We start from the raw sequence: 19,054 nt of genomic DNA on the forward strand, positions 1-19,054 counted from the left end.
CTCACACGGTCCGTGTTGAGGATTATGATTGTGCTTATGCACGAACTTCGAGCAACAGTTCTCCCTCGCAATCCAATTAACAAGTAAGTGTATTCTAGTTGTGATGTCACTTATGCCACTACCATTTCATGGTTGTCTCCTGTATTTTCATGACTTTGATCTATCAATGCCAAACGAATGTAGTCTTGCAATTCTATACATCACTCGCAATTTGGGAAACCATAGTGGTCTCCTTATGTTTATTTCATGTACAACCATGAAGCAATATTTCTTTGTGACCCAAATGTAATGGAATGCATAGTCGTTCAATATTGCACAGTGTCTAACATATGTACTGGCAACAATGCCATTGGATTCAACTAAGGTTTAATACATTTATCTTGTTCATTTAAAAACAGTTTGTATCTTTCTCTTTCACAGGTGGTACAGGCTGGTGGCCTATCGTTCGTTTACATGGTGGCTTCATGGGAGGCTTGGACACCACGTTCAATGAGTAATACCCGCCTGTCTTGTTGGTGCCATTAGAGAAACTTTCCCCAGTGACAGTGGTCAGTACAGCGGATTTTCCCACACTGTGCTACAACCCGAAGTTTAGAATGTGTAGTACATGTGTGCCATCAAAATCAGCAACAAAATAAAACACGAGAACTTTTATCAATGGTTGTTTCAATTTTCCAGTGAATCAAGTGTCTCCATTCAGCAGTGTGCCGGGCCTTGTCTGCACGCCTCATTCCCATCCATCCCCCCTCCATTATCAAAGGCAGTTGGCACCAGTGGATGTGCGCTGCCAAAGGGGGCTTACAGGGGTTGGAATGGCCAAGGTGCCAACACCATGTACACTTCAAAGGTATCTTACGCGCAGGGGTCATTGTTCACATGCCCTCCTCAGACTGAGTCTCTCCAGGCAGGCTCCCCTTGAAGCAGGCCGCACCCCTCTAATCCACATAAGTGTGTCTCCATTCAGCAGTGTTCCCGGACCTTGTCTGCACGCCTCGTGCCCATCCATCCCCCCACCAGAATCAACGACAGTTCGCACCAGTGGATGCGCCCTCCCAATGGGGGCTGGCAGGGGTGGGAACGGCCAAGGTGCCAAATACCATGTACACTTCAAAGGTATCTTACACGCAGTGGCCATTGCACACATGGCCTAGCCAGACTCCGTGTCTCCTTGCAGGCTCCCCTTGAAGCGGGCCGTGCCCTTGCTATTCACATAAGACCACACCATATACACGTCATTCATTCACATACACACCCACTTTTCTAATTCTTTATAAACCACTTGATATTTATCATGAGAACATCTTTGAGCCCTGCAAGTCAACTTTTGAACGTGCTACCTGAGACCTTCTGTGAGTGAGCTCGTCATCATGCCACCTGTAAACATCTCATGTTCTCCTGCTACTAACTACCCTGCTTGCTGAATCTAACTGTTTGTTGGTCAAGGTAAGGGCAGGTCACCTAATCATATCGCCTCGATCTTTAAATTTCAATCTATTTCGCACAAATGTACCCAGTAGTGTAATGTTCATTTATCTCATTGCCATTGAGTTGATTTTAATTTGTTAAGTTATCGATATATAGCAATTGTCATCAGTGTCAATTGGGATCGAATTGCATCCTTCGCGGACCATGTCTATAAGCATGTTTACTTTTGATGCATGATAGTACATTCAAGGGACGAGTAACATGTTACGATTTGTGTCACATTCATTTCATGAATTGTGCATTCATGAAAGTTATCCTATAATACAGCCGGCTATGCTACACAGGTTTTGCTTCGGTGACCAAAACATAGATTGCATAGAAAAAATGTATGATATAATTCCATCTTTCTCACGCTTTTATGCAAAGTAATTTTCTAATAATGTTGACCTTTTTTTTTCTTCTTTACAGAATTTCCAACAATGCCTGCATGTACGGTTTACGGTTGCTGCTCTAAGACCCATAACAAATCCAAAGGCACTACAATGCATGTATTCCCAAGGAATATAGATCTAATAAGAGAATGGGTCAGATATTGCGGATTTGCGCCGGAAGAACTTGAAAGTAGAGCCCATGAATTCTTGGGGGACTAGAGGGGTGATCGATTCCGCATCTGCAGCCTGCACTTTGCCACAAATATGTACGACCAATCGCAGTACCCAAAGAAGCATCGACGTAATCGCTTCCAAATGCAATTACAACTCTATTCATGCACACGCTGCCTCAGGTGAGTCACGGTTCCTGATTTAGCTGTAGGCCTTGGGGTACTGAACAGGTAACTACTTGGACGGATTGGTGTTTTTGGTTTATATGTCCCTTATAATACTTTTCAAATTTATGAGATTGTATTGCTTTATAACTGACCCCCATTTTGCTAAACATCTGTCCTTGGTTTTAGGAGCATCGCAGAAAAACGATTTATGGGCACAGATAACTATGGTATAGTGCCCTTGGAAATGAGCATAGTCTTTTCGTAATCGGTCGCTTTACATGTCAATTTCTTAGGTTATCATTTCTAAATCAAATCTAATTTTCCCTTTTTACAACTCCATGACAATGTACTGACTGTGAAGGAGCAAGATTCTGCATCCATGTCTTCCCGGGAGTCAACAGCAACTTTGAGTGCGCATCAGATAGTTTTATTTAGCTATTCAGTTCTGGAACTGTTTTATGCATGGAATTTGAGATAATATGATCAAATGTACGTATTCTGTCGTTTGTTTTCATAATTTTTCATTTATGGGTTTTTATTAATTTGCACCGTTGTCTGCATTACAATGTATGTTTTCAATTTCACTTGTTTCATCCATACTAAAACAAGTACTGTGTTACAGGGTGATGCTGGTACTTCGACTACAATTACATCATCCTTCGGAGCTGATACAGAGCCAGAGGTATGCGTACTGACAGTTCCCTCAAATGAAAAAAAGTAGGTCCTAGATCTGATACGATCAGACGTTGACATTATTATAAGCGAGCATCTTTTGCAAATTGCTTCAGTGCAACATTTCAATCAGTGGGTTTCGCACAGTCATCTTTGATCAAGTAAACTAGCCATCAATCAGGTGAAATTCGAAATGTATATTTTGACTAAATTACGTACACAGTGTACGAGGGTATCTGTGAAAGCCATGTGCGCGATGGAATCATTTGATTTCAAATACGAATGACTTATTTTTAATGAATACTCTTTTCTAGGGATGTATATAAGATCGGGATATAGAAGAGGAGGCACGTGGATCCGAGTTGGTGGGCCAGCTTGCTGCTGCGGTCGTTACAGTGAAGAAGAAGGTTTCACAGAATACCAAGAAAGCAAAGGTAACTAACAGACAATTTCATTTCCAAACATTGTTTTGTGCTGTTGCTTCATAACATACTTTAAAAAAATATCTAAAGTGCCATTAGATGCTGCTTGCCAAACTGATTTGACCATGGAACAACTATTAATTGAGGCGCAGCGTGTTCAAATCAATAAGCAGACTCGAGATGCTTCTGCCCAATGGCCAGAAAATTAATTGAATGTGACCTGCGAAGCCAGCAAAGTATTGCTATCATGCGAGAGCTCCACCAGATGAAGATGAAACTGAATGTAATGAAGATGCTTTTGAATTAGTCGCAGACCACTTGACACAATGGACACCCGCCAAAAAAGGGCCACCCAAAAAACAATTGATTTGATGTTTTTTCCGATTCGTGTTCAAGTAACAGAAGCTGAAATAACAGATACTGAAGCATCAACACAATTGACCGAGGAACTAGCCAAAGACCTCGACTACAGTTTGTCTAGTTGGGCTGATATGCCAACCACGGTTGAGTCAGAAACAACATTCATGCAGGATGATAGTGTAATAAAGGAGCCCAAATGCATTGTATTTGACAGCTGCTTGATGGAGATTATAATGATGCTGAAATGTGTGCATCCATTGAGAGGGGAAGTATGCGGTAAGCCATTGGTGAATGTGACTCGTGTATCACAAGGCAGTAGCCTCAAAATACAAGCCACCTGTGAAATGCTCCATGCAAAATGTTCATGGTCCGCTCAACTGATGCTGGGGAAACTGCCAGCTGGAAATCTACTGTGTGCAGCTGCTTTACCTTTCAGTGGCTCTAGTTTCAGTACGTTGTCCAGTTTCTGTCAATTTGTGGGACTCCAGTTCCTTTCTAAAATGCAGTACTACAAATATCAACGTCAATATCTATTCCCTGCTATTAGTGAAGCTTGGAAAATGGAACAAATGTCTATTCAAAGTACATTCTCCGAAAAACAGTTCAGGCTAGCTGGCAATGGACAGTGTGACAGTCCCGGATTTTCAGCAAAGTACTGCACATGCCACTTTTAGGACATGGAAACTAAAACAATTGTGAGTCCGGTGGTCGTACAGGTGTCCGAATGTAAATCCTCAGTGGCTATGGAGAAACTTGGTTTTATAAAATCCCTGGAAGATCTCCAATCGAGGCGAATGCAATTCGACTTCATAGCCACGGACAGACACGTTTCAATAGCCAAGACAATGAGAGAGCAGTTTCCAAATATTCGCCATCAATTTGATGTATGGCACGTTGCAAAATCAATCCATAAAAAAATCTCAGCTGCATGAAAAAAAAAGGTTCTGGAAATATTTTACAGTGATCCCAGTCTTTAAGATGATGGAGCTCCAAAACTTGTGATGGGTCTGTGGAAATTCTACTAGAGAAATGGTGGTATTAGCGCATAACGAGAATGTAGGGCATGAACAATCGAGGACTGTGGGAAAGTTTGGGATGCTTCGCTACACAATGGCCTTTACAGAAAGAAACAAAAAATGGGTGGTCAAGCCAATATACGAGGAAATGGAATTCGATTTTGTGAAAGATCTTATTATGACTGTCTTTGACATACGTACTCACGTAATCGTGCACAATTTTGTTCCGAGGACACATACATTGCCACAAAACACTGCAAACGTGCCCTGTCCACCTGTTAGGCTCACCTGGTCCCTGTGGAGGCGTTGGGGCATGGTTGCAGCCCTCCCGGGGGAGAGGTTGCTCGGGTCCAACTTCCCCCTCTGTGCTTATTTGGTGACTGGTGGTAATAGGTGATGCTTCTCGGGACTGCTCCTGTGTGGAGAATAGGGGGCGTCAGTATGCCAGCTTGTGCGCCTGATCCCCATCCAGACCCCTTCTCCCAAACCGTGCTACCCGTGGGATGCGCTGTCCCTGTAAAGCTCACCTGTTGATTAGTTTGGGTGAGCACTCCGTCCTGCTGCTTCTGGCAGGGGCGCTTGTATGATCTGGACCGAGTTCCTTCACTGGTTCCTTGCACGTGGTAGTCCAGTCCTGCTGCGACTAAACCACTATACTTCAGGTAAGTGTTCCTGTTTGCCTTTGTCTTTCCTCGTCTGTTTTTGTTCTATTTTAAAGTTTGTTGTCTTGTATTGCTGTCCGTTCTTTTGCTTTCTTCCCTTGCAGGTGATGTTGCCGGCCCGGCAGAAGCTGCGGAGCTCTAGGCGGCAGCCGGAGGGGATGAGGAACGAAGCTGCAGCGGTTCAGTAGCTGTGAAGTTGTTAACTAGGTGGCGCGCAGGGTTCAAATGTGGTGCAGCCCTAGGGCGGATGTTCTAACCTTGTCTTTCTTCTTCTTCACAGGGTCCGAGTTCGTGGATGCGGAGTGCGGTGCTGTGGCATCGGGATCAAGATCACTGGATGTCAGGAGATGAGTCTGCAGATGAAGCAGTGAAGTACCGGTTTCGTGGAGGTGAGTATGTAGGAGAACGCCTGGTTTCAAAGGTAAGTAAACTGGTCCAAGCGGCGGTGAGCGTCACATTGCTCACGAGTGCTCAGTAATGTGAAGCACCAGCCTTAAGGATGGAGCAGCTTATATAGGTGAGCTTCTGACACCACGCCCACCAGGTTCAGCCTGGCTGCCACACCCTGCCACACCGGATGAGTCAGCACATGAAGACCAGGCCTAGTAAGTCACACCCGATGAGTCAGCGCATGAGGATGTTCTCTGGATTAAAGGCTTTCAGCTCCTGGAAAGTTCTTGTAAAATAAAAGCACTCCTGCACTGAAATAAAGTGTTCCTGCTCACATCTCTATATGAGCGGCGCCAGGACTGAGTCCAGCCAGGGCCCCTGTGTTTATGGGTTCCAAAGGAACATAAGTGAGTCAAGTGACCCATTGCCCCCATCACTAGATGGTGTGGTTTTTGCGTTCTGGGGCCTGTGGCCATGACAGCACTCCCCCCTCAAGGTCCCTCTCATAGGTGGTTTCCCCCCTGGCCCTTTTTTAGTGGGGTTACTGTGGTGGAACTGCCTGATTAATCATGCTCACTGGGTTCCCAGGTCCGATCTTGGGGTCCATAACCTTTCCAGTCTATAAGGTAATATAACTTGGACCGGACCATCTTAGAGTCTAGGATCCTTTTAACTTCGTATTCTGGTTCTCCTTCAACTATTTTGGGATCCGGTGGAGTATCGATCTGTGTACCTGGTCTCAATGGTTTTAGGAGGGAGACATGAAAACCGGGTGGATCCGCATGTGGGCCGGTAATTCTAATTTCACGCCCGCAGGGTTGATCACATCCTTGATAGTGTAGGGTCCCAGATATCGGGGATGGAACGCCTGTGGTCCTTTCAGGGGGATGTTTTTGGATGCTAACCAAACCTTGTCTCTGACTTGGTAGTTGGGAGCTTCCCTTCAGTGTCGATCGGCAAACTGCTTCTGTTTCTTTTTGGCTCTGGCAAGATGCTCTGCTGCTTCCTTAAAAACCTGGGTGATGGTTTTGTGTAAGGTCGTTACAGCGGGCATTTCTAATGATTCGAGTGGGTCGAAAACGGCGGATGCCCGTGGATGTAGACCGTACACTATGTAGAATGGGCTTTGTCCCGTACTGGTGTGAATGGAGTTGTTATATGCATATTATGTTAACCAAAGTATGTCCTTCCAGGTATCCTCGGTTTGTTGCAGCATACACCTTATGTATTGCTCGAGGGTCTGGTTAGTCCGTTCAGTCTGGCCGTCGATTTGGGGGTGATGGCTTGTAGATAACTCGAGGTCGATTTTGGCAATTTTACAACATCTTTTCTAGAATGCAGAGACAAACTGAGTTCCTCGGTCTGCTACCAATATTGATGGGAACCCATGTAGCCGGACGATCTGTTCCAAAAACACGGTAGCCAGAGTAGAAGCAGCTGGGGGACCTTTCAGGGGAATAAAGTGGGCCATTTTGGAAAACAGATCTACGATGACAAAGATGGTGTTGTATCTGTTACAGGAGGGAAGGTCTGTAATAAAATCCATTGATAGTGTATGCCAAGGTGCTGGGGATACTTCTAAAGGATGTAGCAGACCTGAGGGACTTTGTTTTTGGGACTTGTGTTGTGCACAGGTGCCACAGGTAGCGATGAACTGGACAATGTCCTTTCGCCAAGTTGGCCACCAGTAATTTTTCTTTATTTTAGCTTGTGTTTTGGCTATTCCCGGATGCCTTTCTACTAATGAATTGTGATAGTTTGCGAATATTTGATTCTGTTATTTCTTATCTGGGATGTACAATCATCCTTGGTAGTACGATAGGTTGTCCGCGATTGTATACCGGTCTCCCTTCCCTAGCCATTCCTGTTGCGCTGGTGGACTCATCAAGTGTTACAGGTCAGATTTTAAGTTGTCTAGATTGGTGGTTGTGGCAATCATGCCTTGGATTCGTCCTTCAGGGATGATGGCCACGGGGTCTGGTGTAGTGAATGCCTCTTCTCCCTCACTCATGCGAGACAGGGCGTCCGCTTTTCCATTGCATAATCCGGGTCTATAGGTGAAAGAGAGCCCAGCGGAGTTGGCATGATTGCGCTTTAGCGGTCTCCAGATATTGTAGATTGCGATGATCTGTGACAATAGTGATTGTATGTCTACCTCCAAGAAGATAATGTCTCCAGGGTTTGAACGTTGCCTTAATTGCTAACAGTTCTTTATCAGTGCATAATTCAATTCAGGGGCTGGAAACTTGCGAGACCAGAATGCCACAGGATGCAACTGACCTGTTTCTGGGTCTCTTTGTGGCAGGACTACTCCCATTGCTATGTTGGAAGCATCAGTTTCGACCACGTATGGTAGTTCTGGTCGAGGATGCCGTAGAATTGATGCTGTGGTAAATGCTTGTTTTAGCTCCTGGAAGGCTTTCGCTGCCTCTGCAGACCAATTAAATTGTTTATTTTACCGTAGTAAAGAAGTGATTGGGTGGACGATCTGGGAAAACCCGGGAATGAACCGGCGATAAAAGTTGGCAAACCCGAGTACACTCTGTACTCCCTTTATGGATGTAGGTCGGGGCCAGTTAAGGATAGCGTCTACCTTGCGCGTGCCCATGCGTACGCCCCGTGGTGTGAGAATAAAGCCGAGGAATTCTACCTCTGTCAACAATCTATTAGGGCTTAGACAATCTGGCTTCCGTCCTAGGCATGGCATGGAGACAGCGTTAATAGATCTAAAAACCCAAATCGAGGACCTGAAAGATAAGGGCAAACAGGCGCTCCTGCTCCTCCTTGATCTCTCAGCAGCCTTTGATTTGGTCGACCATCAAATCCTCTGACACCATCTCAAAATTGCTGCCCACTTTTCTGACGCAGCAGCATCCTGGATCAGCTCATTCCTTGCTAACAGAACCATGAGGGTTTTCTCTCCTCTAGCTGCAGCTGACCCAGCCCACATCCCGTGCGGAGTCCCACAAGGATCCTGTGTATCTCCTACACTATATAACGTGTTCACTAAACCACTCTTTGATATTCTTGGCTATCTGGGTGTCTCCTACACTAATTATGCGGATGACACCCAGGTACTCATCCCTATCACTGGTGATTATGTAACCGACTCTAAATCTCTTAATACAGTCTACACTGTCATCCAGGCCTGGATGGCTAATCATGGACTTTGCCTCAATGACGAAAGAAACGAGCTAATCATCCTTGGCTCACAATCTAAACTTACTAAACTTGACCCCAAATATAATTCCTTCTCTATTGACGGGAATGATATTAAAGTCGCCAATGTCACTAAAACTCAAGGAATATACCTAGACTCCAAACTGTCCCTCAATCGACAAACTAATGCAGTTGTTTCTGCGTCATCTTACACTTGCAAACTGATTACAGCTTGCCGTCCCCTCCTGACGACGGGCAACTGCCTGATACTCGCAAGAACCCTCATCTTGTCTAAAATCGACTATTGCAACACCCTCTACTTAGGGACTAGCCAAAGAAACCTTGACAAACTCCAGATCACACAAAACAACGCCATTAGGGCAGCACTCAACATACCCAGACGTGCTCGCATCTCCAATACCAGACGGAACCTTCAGTGGTTACCTATCTCTCACCGCATATCACTCAAATCACTTGTGCTAACCCACAAGGCCTAGAATAATGCAGCTCCTGCTTATCTAGCATCACGTGTCACGCAACACACAGCCGCGAGACCATTGAGATCCGCCCAGGCACACACACTGGATATTCCCAGCTTCAAGCTCTGCACTGCTGGAGGGTCGGGTTTCCCTGTCCTTGCCGCCAAGCTTTGGAACTCCCTTCCCAATGTCCTGAGGAACATTCCGCACTGCCATTCCTTTAAATCCAAAACCAAACTATGGTTACTTGAACAAGATGCATTAGCCGCCAACCCGTCATCTGTCAGTTGCTAATGCTGTTTTGCGCGGCTTACCGCACTCTATTATTCAGAAAACGTCTGTATTTATATGTGCATAATTTGCATAGGCTCGCTACCCTTTCGACTTTGATGTAAATATAACTTGTAACTTGTAACTGTATATTGTTTATACCTCTGCTGTAACCTGTAACTTTCCCAAACATGCGGACGTAAGCCCTTGGACAAGGTGCGCAATACAAATAAATAAATACAAATACAAATACAAATGAAAGAAGCATTTCTCCAATTTGGCATATAGCCGGTGTTGCCGCAGTTTCTCCAAAACTGCCCGGACATGGTTGACGTGGTCCTCCTTGGTGGTGGAATAGATAAGAATGTCATCAATATAGACAAGAGCGCAGATGTTCAAAAGTTTGGGGAGCACGTCATACATGAAAAATTGGAACGCCGCCGGGGCATTACATAGTCCCAAGGGCATAACCTGATATTCATAAAGGCCATATTTCATGCAAAAGGGCGTCTTACACTCCTTTCCTTTTTTGACTCTTCTTAGATGGTAGGCCCCTCGTAAGTCTAGTTTTGTATATATCTGAGCGTTTTTGACTTGATCCAAGAGCTTGGGGATAAGCGGTAACGGGTACCAGTTTTTTACCGCGATCTGGTTAAGTGCTCTGTAGTCAATGCAAGTTCTCAGGTCTCCCTCCTTTTTCGGCACAAAAAAAGAGGGGCGAGGATGCATGGGACTTGGACGGACGAATGAAGCCATTTGCCAGATACTGATCGAGGTAGGTTTTTAGATGCTGGTTTTCCTGTTCTGTTAGGGCATGAATCCGGTTGCAGGGAACTTGAGCTCCAGGTACCAGATCAATTTGGCAGTCATACGGTCTGTGCGGAGGTAGGGTGTTTGCTTGCTCTTTATGAAAGACATCTTGGTAATCAGGTATTCAGGTGGTAGTGAACTGGTGAGGCCCAGTATGGTTTCTTTCTTCGACGAACCTGGGTTGGTAAGACCTTTTAATGAGAATCCCTTGCTATAACAGGTGTCGGCACAGCCTTGGGGAAAGGTCAGAACTCATTTACGCCAGTCAATCCTGGAATTGTGGGTCTACAGCCAGGGCATTCCCAATATAATCTGAAACTGAGGAGCGCCGATGAGATCGAAGGTGATGTCCTCTTGGTGACCGTCCTGACACAGAAGCGTGACTGTCCCTGTGTAATGCGTCACTGGGCTGGATGATAGCTGAGATCCATCAACTGCTGTGACGTTTTCCAAAACCTGCTTCTGTCGGAGAGGAAGGTCTATCCGGGTAGCCAGATCTTGGTCCAGGTAATTTCCCACAGCCCCACTGTCAATCTATGCCTCCAAGGCATGTATTTTCAATGGCTGCTTGTGGTTTACCAGAAGCACAGGTATGACTAGATGTGAGGTCTGTATAGGTTACTTTTCACCGCTCGACATGTGAACCCCTACGCTTGCCGGGCGTTGGAGTTTCCAGAGTCCTGTTCTTCTTCTTCACCCTTGTCAGTTGCTCCAACTGCTTTCCTGGGTGGTTTCACCGGGCATTCTCGGAGATAGTGACCTGCCTTACCACAGTACAACCAAAGCTGCTGCTGTCTCCTTTTCTCGCTTTCTGCCTTGGTGAGTGGGCTCCGCAAGCCTCCGATTTGCATTGGCTCGGACTGATCGTGTGATTTGGTTTGATTCTCACGGGGTCGCACGTAGACCGACCGTCCCTCAGCCTTGGCCCGATCCATCTTCCGATCCTGCAATCTGTGATCTAGCTGCACTGTCGATATATTCAGCACATCTTTCCGTTCTGGGGGATTTACTACTTGAGCTAAAACGTCCTTAAGTTCCCCTCGCAAGCCTCGGTAAAAGAGTGTAGTTCCATTCTCCTCTGGCCAGTTAGTTTGTGCTATCAGACGATTGAAGGAACTGATATATGTTAGTAAGTCTTGATTACCCTGCCTATTGATAACAGTTCATTGTCCAGAGCCCGCCCTTGAGTATGCCGTGCAAATAGTTTCTCCATTTCACGCTGGAAACCTCTGAAGTCTCGAAGCAAAGGATCATCCTGGTTTACCAAGGGGATTGACCGGTCCGCTGCACTACCTCCCAAATATGAGAGTACAAATGCCACTCTCGCTTGATCGTTGGGGAATGCCCGAGGTCTACACAAGAAATGTAGGCGACATTGATTCATAAAGATAACATACTTATTCGGATCGCCTGTGAACCCCCCCCTGGAAGAACCACCTGTACTGGTGTGGGCTGCGGAGGCGCGACAGGAGGGGCATACCCCGGCAGTGGTGTCATGCATCAGGCTTGGAAGTATTGGAATAGGTGGTGATTCTCCTAACATGGTTGTGGATGTTCCACATTGACGGGCTATGCATTTCCAATATGGCAGCCGGACATTATTTAGGTCCTTTCCTCTAATGAGTCAGCTCGTTGTATCGTCTTTGATTCACTACAGTGCCAGTTTCTGAGTTTACCCCAGTGACTCCCTTCTAGTGCTTTCACCCTTCTGTCTACCTTCCTTCCAGCTGCTTAAGTTTTTCCTGTCTTTAGTCATGTTCGGGATTCCTTGCTGTTAAGGTACCTTAAGGATTCTGTCTGTTCTTTTTCCTGTCACCGCCTCGGGTTCTTATTCCTACTTTCGTACTCTATTTGGTTTCTTCCCGGCTCCTAACCTTTCAGCCCTCATTCTGAGGCTGATGGCTTACTTCGTCTTTGGGGAATCGGCTTCTACCCTTTCTTTATACCCTTTCGACTATCGTCTACCTGAGACGCTTCTGTACATCTCTGTATGCTTTCACGCTATATCTTCTGTTTCCCTTTATCCTGCTTCGCTCATCACTCTCACTTTGCTTGAGTCGGACCGTGCCATCTTTACCTACCAGTGCTGACTTACTTTTGACTACTTTTTTTTTTTTTAATTCTTTTTTATTAACTTGACAGCACAACAAAGAACAGCAGAGGGAGCCACATGGCACCAGCGCTAAGAACAAGCAGTGCGAGTATTAGACAGTACAAATGAATAAAATATGACATATTGGTAAAAGGCAGATTACAAGTTATTGCCACATACACCTTAACAGGTCATTGACTAAGGAGAACCACCTGGGGAAACAGAGGGAGAAGTTGATGGTGAGGCCAAGGCAGAGATAAAGTCTCGGAATCTCGGCCAAATATCCCTCAGCCTGGAGCGCGAACACTGCATCGCACCCCAGGATTGCTCGGTGTCGTGAGCCCATGTGACCGATCTAAGCCATTGTGTATAGGTAGGGGCTCTAGGGCGGAGCCAACATAGTAATATACAGCGGACTGCCAGCAGCATGCAGAGGCCTGCCAGTTTCTTAGAGTCACGAGGCAACTGGGGGAAATCGTGGAAGAAGCAGTGCAGTGGGGTAGGGGTTATCGGGTGTTCCAGAATGTCGGACAATGTCGAGCAAATGTCTAGCCAAAATTGGGATAGCCGGGGGCAGAGCAACATGTGTATGTAGGTAGCCTGGTCTGCACCACACCTGGGACAGGAGGGGGGGTGAGCATCAAACATGCGATGGAGTCTCATGGGTGTAGGATGATATCTGTGCAAGATTTTAAACTGGATAAGTTTAAATTTGGTGTTGTAGGAGGCCTCGTGAGTACGGGCGCACATCCGAGCCCACCTCTCATCAGTGATCTCAGAGCCAATGTCCTCCTCCCATTTGCGCCGCAGCTCGGTGAAGTGGGGGGCCGCTCTAGTTTGCAATAAGGAGTAAAGTCTAGACACCTTGCCCTTGAAGGAGAGATAGGAGCAGAGCTCCTCCACTATAGGTTCATCAGGGGGCAAGGCGGGGAAATGCGGGTATCTGGACTTAAGATGTCCACGGAGTGACGAGTACTGCAGCCACACCGAAGGTCGACGCCTAAGTGAGGGAGGAAGGTCAGACTATTCTATAAAGTTTCCCTGTTCAAAGACATCGCGCAGAGACAAGAAGCCAGCAGCGGCCCAGCAAGTGACCACTGAAAGTGGAACGTGCGGAACATCGGGCAGGAAGTTCCACAGTGGGAGATCCCCATGGAAAGGGTAGGGGATGTCGACCATGGACCAGAATTTGGACAAGGCCAGAGATGTACTGGCTACAGGATTTGCAGAGTTTGAGTCAGGGGAAATCGGTTGGAGGACCAGGGAACCGAGCACACGGTCACAGACAGTGAGCTTCTCGAAACGAACATGTGGGGGGGGGGATCAGTGGTATTGAACCAGAATGCAGCAAACTGTGATTGGGCCACCACCCAGTATCTGACAAAATCGGGTGCGCTAAAACCACCCAACGCCTTAGGGGTGGATAGTGTGGAAAGTTTGAGGCGGACGGCCCCGGAGTGCCAGAGGAAGGTATTACATATGCAGCGCAGTGTTCGAAAGAAAGTGTCCCCTGGCCATAGAGGCAGATTGGTAAACCGGTACAGCAATTGAGGCAATACAATCATTTTGAGTATTCCAATCCTGCCCGCTAGCGAAAGGGGAAGTTTAGTCCAGCTGGAAGTTTTAGCCTCCAGCTTAGTTAAATAAGTATGGAAGTTATCATCGCGCAACTTAGACGTGTGGCGGGAGACCACCACCCCTAAGTAGGTAAAACTGTTAGGAGACCAGTTAAACCCATGTAGGTCGGGGGGCGCCAGTGTGGAGTCTGTAAGCGGAAACAATGTAGACTTAGAGCAGTTAACCCTCAAACCGGAAATGTCACCAAATCGAGCCACATCTGTCAGTATAGGCAAAAGGTTGACTGCCGGGGATCGAACATACAGGAGGGTATCGTCAGCGTAGAGTGGGACTATGTCGGTCTGGCCGGTCGTGCGTAACCCCCTGTGTGAATGCGATTGTCTAATCATGTCAGCGAAGGGCTTCATGGCAATAGCAAAGATGAGTGGGGAAAAGGGGCATCCCTGGCGGGTACCTCTAAATATCTGAAAAGGGGAAGAGCACCTATCTTCTGTGCGGACCTTAGCCGGGCTAAGCGGTTAGCAAGAAGTTTGGAAAATATTTTGATGTCACTATTAATCAGAGAGAGGGGGCGGTATGAACTGCACTGCGTAGGGTTTTTACCTGATTTAAGGAGCACTGTAATCAACGCCTCCCGGAGGGACGGTGGAAGTATGCCCCTGTCACATGATTCCTCCCAGAGCGTCACTAGGTGCGGCGCTAGTTGGGCCTTAAATCTTTTATAGAAGTCTATCGGAAGCCCATCGGGGCCAGTGGCTTTACTGGATGCCAATGACTCAACGGCCTCAACAATTTCCTCTAGGGCAAAAGGCCTCTCGCGAGAGGCGCTAGCGTCGTCTGACAGGACTGATAGAGGAAGGCTCTCTAAAAAGGGATTGATGTCAGAAATCTGGGATCCGTCTACCTCAGAGTATAGGGACGTGTAGAATGCGAGGAACTCGGAGTTAATGTCCTGAGGGGAGGTGGCGAGTGTGCCATCCGGTCTAGAGATGGCTGGGATATTGGGGGCACCAAATCCGCGGCGCAGTAGTCTAGATAGCATTCTGCTGGGCCGTTCACCTTCGCCATATTTCCTCGCCGATTGAGGGGAGTCCTGGAATTTAACCTCGCGCTCGGCAAGGCCCCGGAACCTGTCCAGCTCAGAACCCAGCAAAGCCAGAGTGGCCGGGGAGTGGTCAACCGCGTATTGGGCTTCGTAGACGGACAGGGCTGATTCGCTGGCAGCAATATCGGCACGGATGTCTTTCAGTATGCCACTGCACTTGGAGATGGCAACCCCTCTAGTGTGTGCTTTAAAGGCCTCCCAGAGCACCGCTTGTGTTGAAACAGAACTCATATTGATCTCAAAGTATTCTTTGATAGAGGACTCAAGCTCAGAGACAAACGCCTGGTCAAGGAGCGCATGGGGGCACATCCTCCACTGTCTTGTTTTGTTGGTGTCTAGTCCCCAGTTTAAGGAGATGAGTACATGTGAGTGGTCTGATAGTGTCCTGGGAAGGATGGCTAAGCGGGTGATGCTTCTGATCAGTATGTCCGTGACGAGCCAACTATCTATTCTGGAGTGTGAATCGTGCACTGAGGAGTAAAAGGTGTATGTACGGTCATCAGGATACATCAGGCACCAGGCGTCCACCAGTGCCAGGCGGGGGAGCAAGGTCAGGACAGAGCATGCCGCCCTGTAGAGCTGGCGGGGACGAGAACCCGATCTGTCCAGGGTGACATCAAGTATCGTGTTGAAGTCACCACCCCATAGGATAGGGATTAGGGGGTAGCTCGCGAGTAGAGTGGCCAGGTGAAGGTAGAAGTCAGGGTCATCAGCGTTGGGACCATATATGTTTAGGATGACTATCTCCTGATGTTGTAATATACCGGCGATGAGCACAAACCTTCCAAGTGGGTCTATGTGGGAGTGGTGACACGTAAACTTCAGGCTTTTATGTATTAGGGTGAGGGTACCTCGGCTCTGAGTGGAATAATTAGTGTAATATCTCTGGGGGCCCCATTGCTTGGCGAATCGCTCACAGTGCTCCGAGCGGGCGTGGGTTTCCTGAAGGCATAGGATCTTCACTCCGTGGCGTTCAGCGTGGAGCTGAATCTGTCTCATCTTTTTATAATTGCCTAACCCCCTGACATTCCAGCTCATAAAGGTCAGAGTCATATCAGCCATATTTGGAGGGGTGATAGTGTGATAAGCAAAAGAGGATTCCAGTGAAGTGAACGGGGTGGACCCTAGGTGTATGCGGACTCCCGACCATGTGTATGAATTGATTGGGCGCGGTGCCTGCAGCGCCTCTGGAGGCTGTCAAGACTTTTTCAAACCAGAACATTCCCAACCTACCCCTCACCAACATCCCTCCCCCAATCAGAGGGACGAAACCCAAACAAAACCAAAAAACACATAAATTCTTAGGCATCAACGCCTGGGGGGGCTGTTTGCGGCCGGACTATGGCGCGCTGGACCGGGAGAGCGTAAGAGTTATGCTGCGTAGTAGGACAAGTAGGGCGTTAAGGGTGGATGCGAGCAACATCGGGACCGGATCTATAAGCAGAGGGCTCATCGGGGTTTGGGTTGCGGCCGTGTGCCAGGACACGGAAGCAGCATAGTCTAGTGCGGTCTTAGCCTGGGGGGGCCCGGGTATCGGGCATGATTGACAAAAGTAAGTGGGATGAGCGGTGGGGTAACTCCGAGGGAGGGACCCCACAGGAGATGGTCAATACAGTCTACGATGGCACAGCAGGGCGGGAGAATACACCTACACAGATAGGTAATGGAGCAACATCAACAACATAAACAACAATGAAGTGCGATTAATAGTGGTCATCGCGGGGGGGGAGCGCGGTGGCGGCCCCGGCCCGCGGCCTAGGTATAATAGCAATTATAGCAAAACCATGAAGCGAATGTGAACATTGTTTACATCAACCAGGAAAGTGTTCATCAATAAACTGGTGAAAAATGGTGAAAAAGTGTGTTTGATTAGAGTGTTCGATCCTCACTTTGGCGGGGAAAAGCATGGAGTACTTAGCTCCCAGGTCCCGAAGTCTCTTTTTCACCGCCAGGAAAGTCTTACGCTCCTGCTGCACAGCCACGGAGTAATCCGGGTACAAGTGTATCCTAGCCGCCCCGAGATGAAGCTCACCCTTGGCCCTGGCCGCCCGGAGCAAGGCATCGCGGTCCCGGAAGTTGAGGATTCTGGCTATGATGGGACGGGGTGGGGCACCCGGCCTGGGCCTCGCGGTCAAGGAGCGGTGAGCTCGCTCCACAGAAAATTGTGCCGAAAGCTTGGGGTTATCCAAAAGAGTCAAAAGGGTACGCTCTACATAGTCCTCCATTGGCTCCCTGATGTTGTCCTCCGGTATGCCAACAATGCAAAGGTTATTCCGCCTGGAGCGGGATTCGAGGTCATCATTTTTCTTTTCGACAATAGAGACTCGGCTGGTCAGGGTGGTCACAGCTGCGCATAGGGAGACCAGGCTGTCCTCTGCGGTGCCAACCCTTGTCTCAATCTCAGCAACCCTACTGTCCGTTCTTTCGATATGGGCCTTTATGGATGAGATGGTCCCATTCATATCATCTAACTTAGTGTGGAGCGTAGTGAAACCCTCTCCCATGTACTCCATCATTTTGTGCGCGTCATCGGAGGCTGAGGGAGCTGCAGTGGCCGGTGACTCCTCCGGAGCGTCAGTAAGCGGCTTGGAGGGAGTTTTAGAAAACATATTCAACGAACTCTGCTTCTTGTTAGACCCTGCTCCCTTGGTCATGGTGATAGGACAAGTCTGGCGTCCAGGATCCGGCACAGAAACGGCGGGAGACCCTCAGAGCGTCGCCACACAGGCCTCACAGGGGGGGGGAGGAGGCGAGGCGTGGAGAGAAGACAGCGAGGCTGGGGAAGACACCAGAGAACACAGAGCGAGACAGTCAGACACAAGGACCAGAGGGGTAGGCCAGCCGTGAAATTACCACTGGAATGTCGGGACAGTACGTAGTTGTCGAGGCCGGGGATCAGCCCCCATGGAGCGCACCCGGAACAGGAGGGTAGGGCATACAGCAGGGTGTTATTGGTGGGCTGCCCGCAAGGGCCCGAGTGCACTGGAAAGCCACACAGAGGTAAGTAGTCAGTGGAGTGAAAGTGGAGCTGAGGAGGGGCACTTCACAGTAGACAGCGCAGTGGAGGGTCCAGATCCGGAATTGTGGTTGGGGACCACAGCCAAAAGCCGGGGTGGGGGGGCAGAAAGGACAACGGTCCAGAAGAGCGAAGAAGTAGTGCTGGAGCAAGGGTCCCCAGCCGTGTCAGCCCGTGCACAGCGGCGGAGGCGAGTCGCCGCCTAAATAGCGGCGGTCCGCCAGGGCCACAGCAGGAGGATGGGAAGCTGGAGGGACCGCCGAGGCACAGGCCCCCCACACGCCCCCCGCCTCGATGAAGCACAGTGCCGCAACCGTGGCGAGGTGGAGGCCGGAGAGAACAGTAGTGGCCCAAGGGCAAGTGTCCGCCGGGGGCTCCGGGCCCACAGTCACTGTAAATGGAGGCTGATGATGCGGTGAAGCGCGGCGGCTGTGGGACCTCAAAGAGCAGCAGCCAAGGGGAGGTAGCCTGGTGGCAAGGGCAGATCGGCTCACGGACTCAGCCGCATGCAAAGCCCAGGGCCGCAGGAGCCGGGAGATTTAAGCGCCCCTCCTTCCCCCCGCACCCCCCTACATTGACAGGAATCGGGAGGAAGGCAGGAGTTGCGGAGAAGCGGGGGTCCCCACGGCACGAGACAGGGAGCCGAATAGTGCGGCGTCTCAAGCGCCGCAGGAGCCCGCAGATGCAGATGGTCGCGAGCCCGGGCGGGATCCGCAGGGTCCTCCAGGAGGGTGGTGAAGTGATCGATGGAGTGCGGGGCGACCACGGGGGCCGGCAGGCCCGGGTCGCTGAGGAGGGCTCTGACGCCCCTCCCCCACCGCGGCCTGCA

At 48.8% G+C, this 19,054-nt stretch overlaps 1 protein-coding gene across 3 annotated transcripts in view; it reads left to right on the forward strand.

Moving 5' to 3' along the window:
* The window catches only part of ILVBL (ilvB acetolactate synthase like), a 655,021-nt gene that overhangs the window by 247,261 nt on the left and 388,706 nt on the right, over window positions 1-19,054 (forward strand). The gene's annotated exons all lie outside the window — the stretch shown is intronic.

Source organism: Ambystoma mexicanum, chromosome 1p, assembly GCF_040938575.1.
Source record: "Ambystoma mexicanum isolate Mex_15411 chromosome 1p, UKY_AmexF1_1, whole genome shotgun sequence".
Taxonomy (NCBI): Eukaryota; Metazoa; Chordata; class Amphibia; order Caudata; family Ambystomatidae; genus Ambystoma; species Ambystoma mexicanum.